The sequence below is a fragment of the Schistocerca serialis genome, chromosome 11 (assembly GCF_023864345.2).
Source record: "Schistocerca serialis cubense isolate TAMUIC-IGC-003099 chromosome 11, iqSchSeri2.2, whole genome shotgun sequence".
NCBI lineage: Eukaryota > Metazoa > Arthropoda > Insecta > Orthoptera > Acrididae > Schistocerca > Schistocerca serialis.
Genome location: NC_064648.1, coordinates 54,042,773 through 54,063,493, shown reverse-complemented (window position 1 = coordinate 54,063,493; position 20,721 = coordinate 54,042,773). Strand labels below are relative to the sequence as shown.

The 20,721-nt window shown below is 37.2% G+C and overlaps 1 long non-coding RNA gene across 2 annotated transcripts in view; it reads left to right on the top strand.

Annotated features, from left to right (window-relative positions):
* LOC126427308 (uncharacterized) overlaps window positions 1–13,423 on the top strand; it is a 70,129-nt gene extending 56,706 nt beyond the window's left edge. For both annotated transcript variants that reach the window (XR_007576631.1, XR_007576630.1), the window contains exons 3-4: window positions 12,155–12,234; window positions 12,381–13,423. This is a non-coding gene — a long non-coding RNA (uncharacterized LOC126427308). The remainder of the gene's footprint in view (window positions 1–12,154; window positions 12,235–12,380) is intronic.
* The last annotated feature ends 7,298 nt before the right edge of the window (window positions 13,424–20,721 follow it).

Here is a 20,721-nt window from a genome sequence, read left to right as displayed (position 1 = left end):
AGGCGCAAGTTTTAACTATTATTCCAGAGACATTTTTAAAGAAAACAAATTTGAACCACTTTCCATCAGTATCAAAGTACATGGTAGACAAATGAAGAAATGTGAAGTCTGTAAAAGGAATCTTAAGAAGACCAGATCCCTATTATTGTCATCCTGTAGAAGCAGCTCAGGTTCGTATAGCGCAGTCATTTTATCTGGAAGATAAATGGGACTCTTCTTGTCAGAGTGCCAACAAAAAAGACACTATAACACTAACAGGTGAAGGTCAAAAAGTTGTGAAAGTGTAGTGGTACATGACTTATAGTATTAAAGAAGCTTTTGCAATTTATAAGATCAACAATACAACTTCACATATCGGAAGATCAAAATTTTATGCACTATGACTTAAGTGGGTAGTTCCAACCCACCTAGAGATGTCTATTTATGTGTGTACGGCATGAATTTTGAACTTTGTGTGGTAACTTTGAAGAACTTACTGGAGCACATGACATATGACGCCTCTGTTAGGAGTGTGAACTCATTAGTAGTCTGTAACATAAAACAAGGGTACCATTGGTGTAATGACCAGATTTCAATTTTTACAGGAGGGACATATTTTCAAAACAAGACCACAAGTGTTGCAGCTATAAGTGATGACACAGGACATGAATCAGCACATGCTTTGCTAGCAGTGCAGAAAATTCTTCAACTGCAAACAGGGGCAGACAAGATCGTTATTATTTCTGATGGTACTCCTAATCATTTTAAAAATTGTTACCAGCTATTTGAATTGAGTAAGTCACTATTGCCAACTGATTGGGTACACAGTGCTACTGGTCATGGGAAGGGGCCTTGTGATGTTGTAGGAGGCCTGACGAAGCACCATGCTCCAAAACATAATCTTTACATTCCAAACATAGCTGCGATACAGAATGCTTAGGATTTTATGAGAGTTGTGAAATCTTACACATCCGCAGCCCTCATTCTTTTGTCCAAAGAGGAAATCGAAGAATTCTGTGAGCAGAAAAAAGAAGAATGGTCCAAAAAAATTACTCCTGTGAAAGAAATTCAGAAGAGACATTTTTGAACTCACTTTAAAGAGCAAGAAAGAAGACATTTCATTCATTCAGCCAACACCTCAGAAACAGTAGGATAATATTCAAGTTCACAACCTGAGAAGGGGGATGTTTGTGGCATGTGTGTGTGATTGGGATTGCAGAGATTTATAGACACTAGTTATGAGTTAAATGAAATTGTAGTGAAATTTATGCTACCACATGGACCAGTTGCTGGATGTAAGTGTCCAGCTGAAGGACAGCAACAATGCCATCAGTGCTCACCTTCTGTTCACAATGTTCTCAAGTGCTCCAGTTCCTATTGGTTCAACAGGAAGGCATCACTCTATATTAAAGGAAGATACTGAAGCACTGGAACACATTTTTAGTTCATTAACTGGCTAATTTCGGTACAAAACAGAGTACACATAAGTTATATAAATTGAAACTTTTTAGTCTTTGGACCTTTCACATACGTTTTGGAATCATTTAAAATGCTTCAAAAATGTGTCTCTTACTCATCTTTCAAACTACTAAAATTTTGTTAAATAAGGGTAGTTTTTGATTTTTATGAGTCTGTTATGTGATAATGTGATAATAAAACATGCTTTATGTATGGCAAAAATTTCAATTGTTTGTGAAACCTGTTCAACTGAAAAGTGGAGGCTCCCCTTTTCAGGGAATGTAAAATAATATGGTACTAATCAACAGAAAAAAAATCAAAATTTTACAGATTGGAATTTCTGAAAAAAAAATTCCATAAATTAAATAAAAAAGTTCAGAATGCTATAGTAAAATAACTTTGTCAGATAAGTCCAAATGGAGGATTTCTTTGTAATCATAAAGCAATTAGCTTTCAATTAAAAAAATCAATAAAATATCTAGAGATTTTATCAAAAAGTCACATCTTCAAAATGGTATGCACAGTGTCATTTTTGGAGGGCTGTATCTTGGAGCAGAAATATAAACTAAATTCAATAACATCTGAGACTATGAAGGTAACATTTTTTCCTACCCTGCCTGTATTGTTATGGACTATGCCTGAAGTACGACTATCAGCTACCTGAGCTGCCCACCCATGAGCTACCCCTTTTAAAAAATCTTTCACAAATGACATTTTCTCCTTGTGATTGCATGTTTCAAGCAAATTATTAAATTTTCTAATGAGATCCTATGGATGCACTTGAACATATGGTTCAAAACTATTAAATTTGTTACAACTAACAAATGAAGTTCTGTTTGGGACACTACATATTCTATACTTTAGATTTTGTATTTCTTCCATCTTTTTTTCCATATCAGCCAATTTGGAATCTACATTATTATTTACTTTTACCAGTTTTTCCTCTACCTCTACTGCACACTTGGTTTCCACTTCTGTTTCTAAATCATTTTTAATCTGATTGATTTGGTTCAAGTTTAACCCTGTTTTCAGCACAAAATTTCCTGGCTGCTTTGATTTCATCTTTAAGCTGTTTTTTGGAAACCTGCACCCTCATACTATAGTCATCACAAAGCTTCTTTCTGTCTTCTACACATTTACTACTCATTAATGTTAATTTATCATTAGTGTTATGTGCTACTTTCTTTATCTTTTCATCACAATCGTTAGCTACTGCCTCAACCTTCTTATTTAATTCTGAAAGATTAGAGTTGACTACCTTAATCTCCTTTTTAATTTATTTCTCCAATTCATCCTTGAAGCTAACCATGTCAGTTCTAATGCTATGAGTTTTCTTTTCCACCTTAATAATGTCTTCTTTCGTACACATACTACTCATAATTTCTTTTAACATTCATTCCAATTTTTCATCTGCCCTAACCTGTTGCCCTCGCTGACTTTCACTACTCCCCCTTAACCTTAATTATTTCATCCACTTCAGTACTGTTTTCATCCATTTCACTTCCATCATCATACAGTGTACATGACGCTTTTATCGTTTCATCTACAATAGGGCTTTCGTCCCCATCATTCAAAGTTACGTGCATGTCATTTACAGAACCAGTTCCCCATTGTCTCTTCTCTCTCATCACACTGTCTTGTTCGTTAAGGCCACTCATTATGCATAATTTAATATAAAATTACTTTTTTATGAAATTACCTTATTCTTACTCACTCGTCTTCTGCGGCTGCTGCTGCTGCAGTTGCAGCAGAAGTAATCATCATCTCGATTCATCGTCTGCACAGCTGCGTCTATGTGCATGCTGATTTGCTGCTCCTGTACTCAATGGCTGCTTCCATAGAACCCACTAGCTGATTGGCTGCTCTCATACTGTGGCCATGAAACCCATTCGCTGATTTGCTGTTGCACTTCCTTTGTTATAATCACTGTATTGTAAACTGTTCTTGAGATAGTGTTCATAGTTCATGAGCCCTAGTTTATTGTGCCCAATTACAATAATCATCACCCAGAAGGGAACCATACATGATGTTCACCTGCTTTATTTGTTTGTTGATGGTCATTGGTGTCAACATATTGTGTTGTGTTACTGACTGAAAAGTGGGGAGTGGAATTTCAACACTGACTACTGTAAATAATGTAGCCAACAGGTGCACAGTTGCATTCCTAGTTCTTTACTTTCACTGTTCACGACCTGCCAATAAACACAGTTAATATGGCCAGTGCACTATTGTTTAACTTTCGATGAACCTCATTAATAGTATTCAGGCAAACATCAGCATACTGCTACCGTAGTTTACTGTTGAACACCTATGAGCAGTAAAAACCTGATCACACGGTTATTGCAGAATAATATGCTACATATTGAATAAACACTGTCATTGTTTTAACACATGACCTATTACACGTATTTCACAGTTACGTTGATGCATTGTTGTTGACCTAACCAGCACAGGTTTCTCGTCTGAAAATCGCCCGTGGACTGATTGTCTCGGGACCAAAAATTGGCTCTTTATACATCATCTCAGTAATAGGCACTGAAACTACACATTGTTCAGTGTTTAAGTTGCAGAAGTTACAATTAAAACATAAATCATTAAATTAACTGAATACATTGAAAAATTTGTTCTTTTTAACAGTTTGTTCTACACAGGGGTTAAGCCGAATTATTTGTTTAAATGATGAAATTAACAGATATAGATATAGAAACAATACTTTTTACAAACCTATTAATTACTTTGGAATTAATGAAGGGCTGGATTTGTTAATATATTTTCAAATAGAGCCAAATAAATACTTCAAGAATCCTAGTGATTCTTTTTCCAAATGTGTATAATTAGTACAGAATTTATATTTGTTTGTAAGTCAGCAATAGAATCTAAGCCACAAAACAATTACTGATTTCATCCTATAACAAAAGATATTAACAATAAATTGTCAAAATAAATTAGAAAATCAATTACATACATAAAAGAGAGCACAAATTTAGATCTGGTGCTATATTCTTTAAAACTGAGGGCCAACCTTTCTCTTTTATGAAATTTTTAGGTTATACTTACATATTTTGATGGTAATTAGTCAAAAATTAAAAAAAAAATGAATTTAAGGAGGCAGACAACAAAACAAGAGGAAGTAAGAAGATCCCAGCTTGCTTTGTCATAAGCTTACATTTTGACAGTGTAAGAAGACTACTGCATCTCACAGGATGATTAAATAAATTTCAGACATTGTTTGTAATACCTTAAAGCTGTTTGTATACTTTTCATTTGATACACAGCAATTAATGTTCCTTTGAATACTCCTCATTGAAGCATTGAGCCTAGATTGAAATGCTTATTTCTTACATGTGTATATGCTGAAGCTTATGTATGATTTATATCCTCAACAGATAGTTTGTTCAAATATTTACACTATGTGATCAAATCACATGTTGAAAGCTGCATTCTTCCCTTAGGTGAGAATGGTCTCTTCTACATTTCACAATGATCTTGGTACTTCCTTAAGCAGGAAAGTGTATGAAATTGGTCCATAATTTGAAGAGTCACCCTTATGGTGGTTTTGAAGGTACTGAAGGTTCATTGGATAAACAAGTCAGTCACCTTTGTTCTAATAGCTTACAATACTTCCTGAAGTCTTGCTCAGTGCACACAAAATAACCTAGACCATAGCTGCTGTGCAGATGGCGTGGTTGGGGAGGACAACAATAGTTATGGAGACTTTGTTGTGGACAACCACAGCATGTTGGGGGAGGTGCAGATCAACAGCTGAAGCATCTGCACAAATGTATTTCTTCCATAGCTTGTCAGCTACAACTACTAAGCCTGTGAATGATAATATCAACTGGTTATGCAAGTATGACCAATGGTTTGACAAATGTAGATGTTAAGATTAAGTACTGTCTCACTAGAATACTGAAGAAGAACAAACCACATAAACAGAAGATCATTCAAAGTGAAACCAGGTGGACTGTGTGCCACCAGAAGGAAATCTCCTAAAACAAAAAATATGTCATAATGGCCAACACCACTTAATATGGTACTGTCAGTGTAAAATAAAGAAAATGTCACACATGGGGATTGTGTGTCATCCCCCTGATAACCATTTCAGTAGGCATTACCTAAAAATATAACGTTCATTTTCTTCTTCTTCTGGTTTTTCCGAAGTAGTGAAGCCTGAGGAAGTACTTTCAGTTATTATATGAGCATGGTGTCTATTGTTTTGGACATTTCTGGAAGAACACACACCACACTGAATCCGCAGCTATGACAGCAATTGTAGTTGGAGGGAGAGGAAGGCAGAGAAAGGGAAGGGACTAATGATATTAGCTGCATCGAGACTTTACACAGAGTCAGCAGCGATGAGTGAAAATACGTGCTGTAGAGGGACTCAAACCCATGATCTTCTGGTTACTAGGCAGTACATTAACCGCAATGCCACCTGGAGACAGTGTTTATTTCAAAAACGCAGACTATCTCATCGTGCTCCCCAGCAGACTCTCACAGCCACCCAGTGGCACCTGTCAGCAGTCCCTGTCCATGTCGTACTTTCTCGCTGATTTTATATTCACACTGGAGGTTGAATGTAAGTGTACATCCACACTGAATGCAGGGAATTAATTACCTATTGAGGTGAATCAATAGTACGAATGCATGGTAAAACTTGCTCACAATTAACTCACCATGTAAAAAGGAATTGGTCAAATCTAGAAATAGAACTATTCACACAAATTTAATTCAGCATAACTAAAACAAACTTTTCTTCATATCATTGTCAACTCTCTGCCAGGACAAGAACTTTTTTTCCTTTCCTTCATTATGGGATACTTAACCAACCACAGTTTGTATTTCAAGATGGCTTTCATACTGAGGTAGTTTTCAGTCAGCAGTTGGTTCCCACTCCTTGTTGCACATATCCTGCAGACGCGTGCTGTTTCATTTAGTTTCAACACAATAGACAACTAAATTTTTACCCAGTGAACTCGGTTGTGTAACAGTCCATCCCACAGAAATCAGCTGAAGACAGCAACATTCTCTGTTGCCAAAATAACTGGTGATCTGAGGCATCTCAACACCTTGGAAGATTACTAACATTATCAGACATATTGGGTTTTTAAAATGTTGTCTATATCTTGCTTACGTCTTTCATTCTTGCAGTCTGTAAATATGATACTGAATACTTTTTCTGTAATACTGTATTGTATAACTTGGGCAAGCCCAGATAAACCTATTGTTTACATTTGACTGCACAAAAATTAGTTGTCCTCTAAGAATTCTAAGTCTGGCTGTCTACACAATTTGGCAACACTATAGTATGTGTATGTGCCTGGAGGAAATGTTGTCTTCCACTCGAGCTGTTACAGTGTTGTGTCTGGTAGTAAATGTCGCGCAATGTAGATGCATAGTTGAGCGTTTAAGTCCTCTCATTCTTTTATTTTTTAACCACATTTCGGCTGTGTACTTAATGTATCAGTCTGATAGAAACTCAGGGATAATTTGCTTCACTTTCTAATCTTCTGTGCAAGAGCTCATGGCTGCATCAAGATCAGAATAGATTATAGTCGAGAGTTTTCTTTCCATAGAGCAGCAACCAGCCATCTGCCACTGGTCTTTTGATGCCAGCCACCATCTGACCAGTTGAGCTCATTGCGACGTATTTTTGGCACCTTGCTGCTCTCGCATTTAAATTGTTTCTTTGTGTAGTTTGATTCTCCGCATGAAATAACTTTGATAAATGGGATGGACACCATGCAGTTACATATGTGTAGGTTATTGTGAATATATTTATCAGTTGCCATTTTCTTATTTGAACTTCCAGTATTTGATGTGTAGTTTTGAACTGGATTGTGTGTAGTTGAATCTTATGAATATTGTTTTAAGTGTTATGAAATAGATGCAAGAGGAAAGGGTCTAACACTTCAGACATATTTTTCATTTTGGGGTTAACTGACAGGTGAATGAGCCTCCATATTTGCCATGTCTTTTATAACAGCATCTTCTCAATGTTGATAGCTGTGGCATAAGGAAGCTCTATGAGTGAACTGATGACACTGAAACCAAAATGCGGTAATAGACACCAGTTTGATTTTTGTTGCTGTTAATTGTGGCATGTCGTACTTCTGCTATTGACTTCTTAACTTTGGCAGTTGAATGCAAATGTTGCACGAAAGTTAAATGGTAATAGTTCATCACATATGTCAATTATTGAAACTTCACGAATGTGGAAATTCATTCATGACAGAATGAAAGAAACAAGAAAATGCTTTTCTGATGTGGTTTTCCTAATATCGTTCCACACTTCACACAAATGCTTCAAGGTGCATTCACCCCTCTGTTAAACCCACAGCAAACAGTACGTCACATATATTAGATATCTTCCTCGTGCTACTTAGTTTATAATGCATAAACAATGTTAAAAAGATCAAATTATGAAAAATCCAAATCATAACTGCAAGTCAAATACTAGAATTTTAAATTAGAAAATGACAGTTGATAAATACACTCATACCTTTTGTGTAGCTCCATGTTCACTTGGTTTACTAAAGTTATTTACTGCAGAAAATCCAACTATGCTAATAAATAATTTCATGCTTATCAGTGTGAGAGCATAAATGTACTCCAAATGCAGATGCACCACATTCATCAGTTCGGACTACAACCATTGTCAGATGCCTGGTGGTGAGCAGCTGGGTTGCAGTGGTTATGTAGGGTGAGGAAATGTTTAAGCATAAACTGTTGTGATCTTGATGCAGCCAAAGGCTCTTTTGTTATTACTGTGTGGTTAGAAAGTGAAGCAGATTACCTTTGAGGTTTCATCAGGTTCACACTTTTAGCAGGCAGTCAAACTGCAGTTAAAAAATAAAGGAATGAATAGACTGGAGCGTACAACTTTGCATCTACATTGCATGACATTTACCACTAGACCACAAGTGGTACAACACTCTAACAACTCAAGTGAAAGACAATGTCTACATCTTACAGTGTCTGCATCCTGTGTTGTCAAATCATGCATATGACAAGGCTTAGAATTCTGAGGGGTGGGGAACTTTCTGTGCTGTCAAGTGTATGTGTTCAGTTGTTTCATTTAATGTGGTCTGGTAGTTGCTTCACATACTCATTTGATATAACTTTTTGTTAATGGTAACTACATTACCTGAGAGCTTGTATAGTTACAAATATTATTGATTGATCAATGGAAGGTCCAGGATGTAAGAACAATAATATAGAGGATAGATTTCTACTCGTAACGTAGAAGAGTCATCGAGTTGTGGGCCGGCACAATGAAAAGGACGCTGGAAGTATGCACAATCTCCGACAAAGTCCTTCCTCAGAAGTAGAACTCTCTCTCTCTCTCTCTCTCTCTCTCTCTCTCTCTCTCTCTCTCTCTCTCTCTCTCTCTCTCACACACACACACACACACACACACACACACACACACACACACACACACACACACACACACACACACACACACACACACACACACACGGCTACTGTCTGTGGCTATTAAGGCCAGACTGTGACTGTGTTTGACATGAGCAACAACTGCTGAAGTGAGTGACAGGTAAAAGGAGGCAGCACAGGTTGAGGAGTGGGAGGGATAGTAGGGTAGGGGTTGGGGAAGAAGTGAACCAACTGTGAGCTACTACCTGTATTCTGTAATGGTCTAACTTCTGTATCAATATTTTGTGATGAACACAACTGAACACCTTAGTTGATTAAAAAAAGATGGCTAGTGCTCGAAACCATTTGTTTAATCCATCCAGTACCTCACACCTCACAGAGAAAAGAGAATATAGCATTTTCAGTTGTTAAACCACTTCTAAAACTGATCTGGACATTTGATAGCAAATTATGTGAAATAAAATGATCAATTATCCTTACATACACAGCCTTTTCAGTAACTTAAGCAAACACTGTTGGCATAGAAATAGGTCTAAAATTGGTCACATTATCCCTTTCTCCCCTTTTACAAAGTAGCTTTTTCACGCAAACAGATAGCTTGTTAGTGGTCGTGCCCACATAGAATGTGCCACAGATGTTACCGCTTATTTGGTAGATTGTATGGTTGTTTTTACAGGTGGCGCTGTCTTTGATCAAATAGGGAATGCCAGTGATAGGACTGGAGTAGATATGGCTTCTGGGTCTGTTGCAGGGATATAAGCCTTGAGGCAAGGGGCTAGGAGCAAGAGAGGATTAGTGATGGATAAGAGTATTGTCTAGGACTGGTGGGCAACAAGATATCATTATGGGAGGGTTGGGGAAGACAGTAGTGAGGATATTTTAGGACAGGTTGGGAGACAGTCAAAACTGAAATGACAAATATCCTCCCCATCCCTCCCACAGTGATATTCCACCACCCACCCAACATATGAAATATACTTGTCCATCCCTAGCCTGCCACAGTTCCCAACTCCTTGGTACATGCCTCATATCTATGCAATAGACTCAGATGCAAGACCTGTCCCATACATCCTTCTGTTACCACCTACTACAATCATATCACTGGCCTCTCTTACCCCATCCAAGGCAGGACCACCTGTGTAAGCAGCTGTGAGATCTACAAACTTAGTTACAACCACTGTGCCGCATTCTACATGGGCATGACTACTAACAGGCTAACAAGCAGAGAAATCTTTCTACAATATATCCATTGTTCATAAATCCCCCCTCGCCTCCACCTTCCATTCTTCCACCTGCCTACCCCCTTCCCAGCTCCCACTGCAATACTTATCTTGCCAATGCACCTAGAAGTTCTTTCCCTCTTCTGTACCCTCCCTTTCCTCCTCCCCATTTCCACACTCTTCCAGCACAGTCTCTTGATGCTGCTCCTAGCAACCCACTTGGATAGTCTCACAGGCAGCACCAGCACCACCCCACCCGTAACCTGATACTCCACCCTCTCCCTTCCACAACCTACGTCTTCATACACCGCCCCATCCGAGCAGATTGCTGTTTCATCAGACGCAGATGCAGTCACAGTCGCAGTTGAACTCTAGTGCTCTGAGGCAGTGGTCATGTGTGTGCGAGCTATGCTAGGGTGAATGTGTGTGTGTGTGTGTGTGTTTTAATGCAGAAGGACTTTGTCTGGAAGCTTTAATATTTTAGCAGGCTTCTCATTTTGCCTCTCTGTGGCTCAACACAGCCCCTATGTAATGAATAGCAATATATTCTTCCCATATTAATGTTATTCATTGTTTGTAAAAAATGTAACTCAATGCTGCCTCTATATGATGAATAGCAATATAGCCTTCCCATGTTATTCATTGTTCATGTAAAATGTAACTAAGTCTGACACATTATCCTGAAGCATTTGGAAGTTACATCTTCGGCCTTAGATGTTATTTTCTTCCATTTTATCAAGCAGTTTCCTGCCTCTTGACCCACTCCCGAATCTTGTAAGATGGCACCAAGACAAAGTTTACCCCATTGCTTTTGTGGTTGCAATTGTGGTGTTTTTAGTAAAAAGAGGCACACAGTTTCTGTAGGAGCTGATGTTCCACATACCAAATTGTTTGATCACAAATACCAGATTATTTTATCACTACTTTCAAAAACCATCCTATGCTGATTGCCACAAGGAAAATCGCTTTTATTGAGATAGCGCGTTGTTAATGGTTTCCAAAACAGGGCAGCTGCTAGAATAGTAATTTTGTTGCTTTATGTGGCTATTCATACATCAATGTGTGTGCCATTGTGATTGATTTAGACTAAGTTTGCTTAAAAGGCAAACAATTTGCTATAAAAGAGACTTACTTATTTTGCAGTTTAATTGTAGCTATGTTTTTTTTTGACACATTCCCCACAGTTGTAGCAGAAAGCCTTCATGCTTCATACTATCACCTGCTCAGCAGTTTCGTAACTGGTGGGAACTTGGAAGAACACCATCTGTTTTTTATGAAGCTCTCAGTCCTATGCAGGCTACAGTCAATATCTGAGGGATGTCATAGTTAAAAAAAGAGTTCTGTAAATAGCATGTTTATGTAGCCACCCTGAGTGTACAAGATGAAAGTAAAGGAGTGTGTTAGTAAATAGACCATTTTTTGTTTGAATGTTTTAAGAAGAAGAAATAACTTTTTTTTTTTCAATTTGTTGTATTCCGGTAAGAAAATTCATTTATACAAAATATTGTGTGTTAGTGAAAAAGTGTGTGGGGGGGGGGGAGGGGGGGGGGGGAGTGCTAGTGAACAAGTGTGTGTGTGTGGGGGGGGGGGGGGGGGGAGTACTGCACTGAAAACATTGTAAAATAATGCTCCAATATTGTTTATTCATATGTGTTATCTACAGTGCTATTTCAAAAACATTTTCCCACGCAAGTGGCATAACATTTAGCACCCCCTCCCCTCCTCACCTTGTATCACCCCTGTTCCTTTCACTCCTTGCCTCGTACATTACTTACCATAGCTTGGTAAGACCTTTAAAAATAAATCTAAATCTATTGAGCATAGAAACTGATTATTTTTGCTACTTATATGAGACACCTTGTTTACAAATTTTGCATGACCAGCACCAACAGTGCTGCAAATGGTCACTTGAGTCACTTTGGCCTTAAACCAACTCTGATTATCTCAGTACAATTATTCCATCCATTTAGTGCAGCAAAGAAAAGAGACCTGGTTGTGCAACTAATTGCACGAGTAAGAAATGATCACTGTATAAATAAAACTTAGATCAATGATATACTTTATGCAATAATTAAGACTTATCTTTCCTCTATTTCCAGAAAGTGATGACCTTCGAAAGATGGTGGTGTGTTTTAACAGATGAACTTGATCTCTGCATTCAGAGATCTGTGGAGAACAAGTAAGCATGTTTGAAATTTCACTTGTTTCTGACATGTTGCTTACAATGACTGCCTTTTGTCACGTTCAAAATGTAGATTACATTGATATTTAACTGATTTCATATTTCTCTTTTTTGTGATTAAGTAGTATATGACTTGTCATCAGGTCCTTTGAAGCTGAAAGCTCACCTTTGAACATATAGGCCGCCCGCTGTGGCCGAGCGGTTCTAAGCGCTTCAGTCCGGAACCACGCAGCTGCTATGGTCGCAGGTTCGAATCCTGCCTCAGGCGTGGATGTGTGTGATGTCCTTAGGTTAGTTAGGCTTAAGTAGTTCTAATTGTAGGGGTCTGATGACCTCAGATGTCAAGTCCCATAATGCTTAGAGCCATTTGAACCTTTTTGAACATGCAGTTAGCAATTCATTGTGAAGTAAATTTGCAGATTTGTTCCACAAACTTGAACCATTTAGTTACGTAAAACGCTTCAGTAAGGTCACAAAATATACCAGCAGGATTATTTTGGTTGTTTTTAGTTCTGCTAGGTTTTCATTCATAAGGATATATGGTGGCTGCTACATGTGAAACTCAAAAGTATTTAGCAAATTTTGTTTGAGTTAAGGACTGATTATGAATACGGCTCAAGGTTAATTGTATCATCCTTTCACAAGATTTTACTAATCTGCTAGAAACACTGTCATGGAAAAATATTGCTGCTTTTAGCAACTTGATGGTAATTTTAATTCCCTTTGGTCTTGCATATTTGATATTAACGATGTTTGGTGATGTAAAAAGTATTGAATTATCAATTTCACGGCTGAAATGCCACAATTATTAAAATATTTCTGGCTATTATTCTGTGGTTTTTCCTGATTTCTTTGATGACTTGTGGCATATAAGTTCTTGTATTCCATTTGGAACTAATTAAAGAATGGAAACTCCAGGTAGGAATATCAACAATTCAGGAAAAGGTAGATTGCTACTCACTGTAAAGGAGACACGTTAAGTTGCAGACAGGCATAATTAATATGCAAGTTAATGTGTCTTCTTTATGGTAAGTAGCAATTTGTTTTTTTCTGCAGCATTAATTGTTTGTAGAATGCAAAGGTTACAATATTTACACTGTAACCAAAGGAGTAAGCGACCGTTTTCTTCAAAGTGAAAGTGCTTTGCAAACAAACAACTTCTGTTTCTTTGGGTTCTTCTTGGAACACTCAAACAGCTTATAGTTGTTCAGTTTTCAACACTTGTACCAAAGTCATAATAAAGTTTTAAAATGATGACACTGCCACCATCTGCCTGTGTGTTTTTTCATTATTTCCCAAATTTAGGCTTTTGAGCCTTTACCAAATGCAACTGGCAAAAATATTAGTACATGTTAGCCATTTCGTGCTGCCTGGTTTATCTTTACAGGTCTCAATGAAATATTTTGTTAGTGATATGTTTGTCAGACATGCTTGACATGTACTGATCTCTTTCCCAGTGGCAATTAATAATGGCACGAAAAAAGAAATAATAAAAAAGAACATGTAGGCAAATGGAGATAGCGCTACTGTTAGTGTTACATGTCATTTAGAATGGAAAATGCCAATATACGTCTCTTAGGCTCTGCAAGAGATGAAAATATCCATGTGAATAAAGAGAAAAGTTTTAAATTAAGGGAGAATGATTGAGAGCTGTAGACTGCCGCTAGGCTTTCTGTTTGTGCAGAGCTGCCCGTCTGGTGGAAGTGGATAGTCAGCGCATGTCTCCATCTGCTGTAGTGGGCGTATGTTGTTCTGTGCAGCCACAAGTGGAAAGTGTCATGATGAATGTTCATGGAGAAGACATAAGACTTGAATTAAAAACGTAAAAATGTATCTTTGATATCTTCTCCAGTTGTTCTTGTTCTTCTTGCTGATGATCTTGCTATGGAACAAGTACTTGAGGAGGAGGCAAATATTTAAATAGAGGTCTGCAAGACTGGATAATGTAATATGACCAAGTTGTATTCTTAACAGATGAGAGAATATAAGTTTTAAGTGGAAAGAGGTGTTTGAGGTGCTAGATCAGAATTGACCTCTGTTTCAGTGTATTTCTTAAATTGTCGAAGTAGGGGTCCCCATCAAGGCACAAAGAAGAAGAGAAGCTGGAAGTGAATAGCAGGACCAGCTGTGAATCCTGTAATAAATAATATAGGTGACTGTATATTCAGAGAAGTTTTGTTGTGTGAGCATATATGGAATTCAAGGAGTAAAGAAACTTCTATAGCCCTTGTGTGTGAACCTCCCTGTGTTTCAACATGATACTCACACATCCAGTCTGAGGACAAACTAAGACCCAAACCAAGTTGCATATGTTGACAATATAGGCCAGGAGAAAGGAAATATGGTAGTAGGAGAGTGGAAAATCAAAAAAGAACATCAATTTAAAAAGATTTTCCTTTTATATTCAAGGAGAAGTACAGTTGCCAAGGGCAACTGCCATCAACAATGGAACATCTAGCTGTAGACACATAGTATAAACAGATAAGAAGAATTGGTAAAGAAGTAGGGGAGAACAAATTGCCAAGAATTTGGGAAGTAAAAGAAGGGTGCTAATAAAGGTTAAACAGAAGAGCACAGTTGATCATAGTAACAAAAGTCCATCGCTAAGGATTGTAAATGTGTGACAGAAGAAAAAGTTCTACAATCCTTATACAGTTGGTGTTATGATAAGGAAGGTGATGTGGTGAGTTCCGTGAAGAAGAATGGTGACAGGATGGCAGTCTACAAACATTGTGTCCGCCTCTCGACTCGGTATGCAGCCTACGGCACCACACAGTTTTTGGTTGCCAGCCACGCTACAACAGCAGCCTGTGACAGCTGCTGTATGTGATGTGTCTGCAGCACACCAGCACGCAACTCATCACCGGCACACAGTTCTTATCTTAGGGTGGGCTGTGGTTAATATATTTTAAGGTAAATTTGTTTGTTTTGGTGAATAGAGTAAAGAAATTAAATGTTGATGTTTGCTACACATTAAATGAAGTGACTTTGTGCAGGGAGTACTATAATGGAAAAGTGATATTAAATTTGGTAAATAGAAGATACAGTGTGTCTGTAAAGTCATAGTGCAGTTTTAATTGGTCACAGAAATGTAGTGAAATGAGGTAGAAGTGTGATACGAGATGAAAGTGAAAGACGAACTTTCCAAGTGTGGATACATGTTTGGTGCAGTTCTATGTGGCTTCCATTTGTTGCACCACATACATCTAAATGATATACTCTAGCTCTTACCACACGTGTTTGGGCATCTGGTGTAACAGAGCGAATAGCATCTGCGATTCTGTGATTAATGTTGTTGATACATTCACTATACACACGTTGCTTCACATAACCCCAAAAGTAAAATTCTAATGATATTAGCTCCAGGATCATGGTGGTCATGAATTACAACCACCCCTTCCTATTCATTGTGGGGGAAAATTCTGTATCCAAAAATTTGCGAACATTGTTGATGTAGTGTGGAGGAGCGCCATTATGTTCAAACACGATACCTTCTGGAAATTGTGGCGCTGCCACTGCATTCAATGCAACATGTCAAGGTACTTGTTGACATCATAGTCTGCTCCACGTAGAAAAATTGGCCTAAAACTTACGCATCAGGGCACACCGTGTGTTGACCTTGTGTTCAGCGTAGGCACAAGGATTTTCTGAAGCCCATACTCTGATGAACAGTGATGAATATGACAGACATGGAATGTGCCTCATTGCTGTACACAATTTCCTTCATAAATTGTTCATCATAACCGATCTCATCAAGCATTCTGTAATTAACTTCAATCATTTGGACCTATCAGTCAGTTTGATACTGTGCAACAACCACAATTTGTAACCCTAAAAAGATGATCTCTTTTTTTCAGACGTTATGAACAGATCTTTTTTTTTAGGTCTAATTATCAATGCTAGACACACCAGATTTTTGGTTCTCAATAGTTAGCTAACTTGTACAGCTTCTACGGACTCGGGGCGTAGTGAATGCCTACCAGAACAAACTGCCAGTCTCCTTTAACTGGGTATCCCACCAATTAATTGTTTTTTATAAGTGGTGGCTCTTTGTTGAACATGTGGTGATATTCAAGTTGAACATCGTTCACAGATTCGGAATAAGCAAGCTACGAAGTACACTAAACTTTTCTTTGTATCATCAACATCTCAACTGACATGGCCTGATCAGCTGCTGCTGGTAACCAGTTTGTTGGGTTGCTTCATGACTTACATACACACACATCATTGAACATCATACTACAGAAACTCTTTGCTATACTGTCCAGTGTAGTGCAAGTTCCTATCTTTCATTTGGCTTCTGTTAGCCACAACAAGCGTTCATAACTGCACCATGACTTTACAGACCCACAGGAAGTGAAAGACTAGAAAAATAACCCCTGATGGACAGGGAATGAAGATAGCAGTTTTCTTGTGAAGTTGTAATAGTAAAACATAATATTATGGCTCAAGGCAATCACCTTAATAGTGAAATGCTTCAAAAACAAGGGAGTACAACTAAGCCAGAAAATAGTAATGCAAAATTAGTAGAAGAGCTAAAGAAATAGATTCGGGAAACTTGTGAGATCCTGAAATCATACCTTAAGATGAGGCTAGGTAATAAATTAGATGAAAAACTGTCAGCATTAACAGAGGAGATACACACTGAAATTTTATGGCAGTGTGATTTGGTGAGGTGTGAAATACATGGTCATATTAAAGAATTACACATCATTGGAGAGCACGTATGTGATTTGACTGAGGAGGTTTGCAAATATGTAAAGGATCCAATCTCAGAGGCACAAGGCCACATCAAACTATTAGAACAGTGGTGTGAAAATGGTGAACCAATTTGTTCACGAGATACACTTACCAGTTTGGAGGAAAAAGGTGAAGAATTACTAGAACAGAAATTTTGAGAAAAGGCAAAGAACTTGGATAATATCAAACTTTCTGGGGAATGAGGCTACTCAACACAACATGGAATTCAAATGATTGTGGGATGAGTTAGCAAAAACCACAATAGAAAGAAAATCAGTGCCTGAGAAAATCCTGTGCCACTAGCACATTATTGGAAGTATTTCAATTAGGTAGTATTTTATCCACTTTTGGCTAGAGAACACCACATCTGGTTTCATAAATTACACTTTGGGAGAAATACTTCAACCAGCCACAAGATTTTTTTAAAATTGTGCCAGCACTAATTTCAGGCCTTAGCCCATCATCAGGTGTGTAGCATTGACTTCTTTAGAAGTTTTACATTTGTGTCCTAAAATAGAACATAGTTTTAGTGATTGCTTAATTTATGAAAGGTTTTACATTTGTGTTCTAAAATATTTCAAAGTTTTTATGATTGCATAAATTTACATGTATATATGTTCTATATATTGTGTTTACTTCATGAAGAGCTCTCTGTTACATATTATAAGGCAGAGGTTTGATTTTCTTTTACATTTCATGTTGGTCAATGAACTAAATACAAGATGGTGGATACATTTGTTTACATCAGCATTGTTCAACGTGGATTGTAAAAGAGTGATCAGACCTTCATCTTATAATACGTAAAGTACAATTAATAAAACTGTAAACAGCCGACCAGTTGCAATGGATAAAGAATTCTTTACCTAGGTTTCGACAAATATAAATTTGTCTTCTTCCGAAGGTGGCCTAAGGACAATGAACATCATAGCTTACATTAGAAAAGTATGAAACTTAAGTCAAGTATAGATTTTAACATAAATTAGAGAGCTCTTGCATTACAGAAATATGAGAACGACAACTGGTACTTACAATTTTACATTAGTAAGGACTAATGTACCATCACCGTTTTTACAAATGTCGGCATAGATTCATTTGTCAAAATTGAAATATGGCCCTAGAATTAGGGTTTGTCACGTAAATATAAATTAGTATATGGATCTTGCAGAGCTCCCAACCGACTGAGTGTAATAGGCGAGCGTAGTTGCTCTGCGACCAGGGCAGGTGGCGCTCATGGCGCAAACCATGTGCCAATTGACGTACAAAGGCAACTTGTTAATTATCAGTATTAATAACGTCCTTAGATAAAATAACAATGAAAAGAAGGAAGGCATTTAACACTCCTGTTATAACAGTATGGGAGCATTGGTACAATTAATGTAGTTATACATCAAAAAGGCATGTGGTGCTTACGCCAAGAGAATTACGCACAGTGGCATATACAGCCAAAATATAGAAATTACATTACTATATTAGTGAAGCCCACAAACGGTATATGTGTCAGAACTTTAAAATTGACAATAATGGCTCTTAAGACAGAATTAGGAATCCTGGTATACAATACAGTTAATACACACTTGCAGGGAACCAACATTTTAAAGCCAGACAAAATCACATAAGGGCCGATGTAGTGGCAACCATACATTGTGAGAAAACCACATTACATAAAGGATAGTGAGCTTAAAGCATTGAAGGTGCATCATAGCTTCCTGAGGAGATAGACCACTAAGGTTACCAGCATTAATGTTATACCATAAACAGTACAGGTTTAAAGCCTTCAAAAAATTGTCTACAAGCAAGGTTCAACTGGTCGTTCAGTATATTACCGTCCTTGAGCTCTAGATGTTTGAAAATTTGTAACTCTTCCTGCAGATCTAATCTACGCCCTTTGACTTCTCTGTGTAGGACAACAGTGTCTTCTAACTGTTTAGGCGTATGACCGGCTATCAAGAGGTGTTCAGCAAAAGTAGAGCTATGTATATTCGCTCCTTTTTTACCTGATAGGTGTTCTTTATATCTTGTTTTCACAGTTCTGCCTGTTTGACCAATATAATATGAAGGACGGTTATTACAGGTTAGTTTGTAAACACCTGAATTGGAAAACCAATCACTGCCAATCTCTACTGAATGTACAAGATTTCTTTTTAAACTGTTATCTGTAGAGAAGGAGACGTTACAGTTATATTTTTTCCTTAGAAGACATTTTATCCTATACAATATATTACCCAAGAAAAGAATGGAAATAAAGTTTTTAGATTCTTTGCTATCAGTGGGAAGGTCGAACAGTTTTGGAAAGTTTTCTTACTGAACAAGTAATCGATCATATTCTGATTGTACCCATTATTAGCCACAATCACTTTGTTTAAAATACTAAAGTACAATTTATGGAACATATATAAGTAATCACAATAATCACAATAACTAGGTTATCTTTAAGATGCATATGTAAAACCTTTTGTAAAGTATGCAATCACAGAAACATTGTTATACTTCAGGTCACAAATGTAAAACTTCCAAAAAAGTCAATGCTACTCCCACAGTATAATTTACGAAAACAGCTGCGGTGTTCTCTCACCAAGGTGGATAAAATAATTTTGTTACTATGCCACCAGGTAAGGAGAACTGTGCATGATTTGTGAAAAGTGCAAGCTTCAGCTAATGAAAGTAATACTTACTGTAGCATTTAACAAAAAGTGTCTTGCTGAAAGAGTCATTCCAAAATATATCAAAGTGAACGTCAAGAACGTCAGTAAAACTGCGTATCTAGCAAATGTAAAGTGTGAACTGTGAACTGTGTTGGCTACATAGTGAAATGAGTGCTCAGTACAAACAGAAAGAGCTTCTGAACAGACAGATATATGTGCTTCGTTTAGAATGAAATAACTTGCTGTTTCCTGTGCATTTCATATGCATTGTAGATGAAACTGATGTTTTCGTTAGGACAAAACATCATATCATACCGCAAAGACATAAGAGAAAATTAAAAGCCCTAATTTCAAGCAAGAAGTCATACAAAAACCCATCATCTGATGAAGATTGTTTCTTTGATAGAGTTATCAACTTCAGAACTATTAGTTTCATTAATTTTGAAAAAAATGTGCTAAGCAAGGCTCCAAAACATAACATTACAACTAAAACAAGTAAAAATTAGCATTAAAGAAGCAATTGTTGAAACCAAAATTGCATGTGAGATAGCTTAATAAATAATTGCAGTAAAAATGCAGTAGGTAATGAAATAAACAAGTTAATCCAGGAACACACAGACACAAACAAGACGCAATGAAAATTTTCACAAGACTCAACTGATCTCAGAAAAATAAATAAAAAAACTCAGTGAGAACAAAGCTCTGCAATGATAACGTATGAAGACGATTACCTAAACAAACACTAGATTTTTTCAGGAACGTAACATAAAAGAAATTAATACTGAGCAAAACCTAAAATTATTGAAAAATCTGAATGCACAATAATGTACCCTCCAGCCTCAGGACTTTGATCACAATCATAGATTCACAAAGAACATTGTCCTATATGTCTGATTGTGACCTCAAGAGCCCTTACTACAAAAAAAAGAAAAGAAAAAAAGATAAAAAAACTTAATGAGATCACCAAGGCCTCTACATTTGAAGATAATTTTTAGTGAAAACGATAGCCATGAGATTTCAGGAAACGTCAAAGACATCCCCATACCATACATAGCCACATTCACATTCTTTGATATAGTTAACTTGTTTACAAAAGTACCGG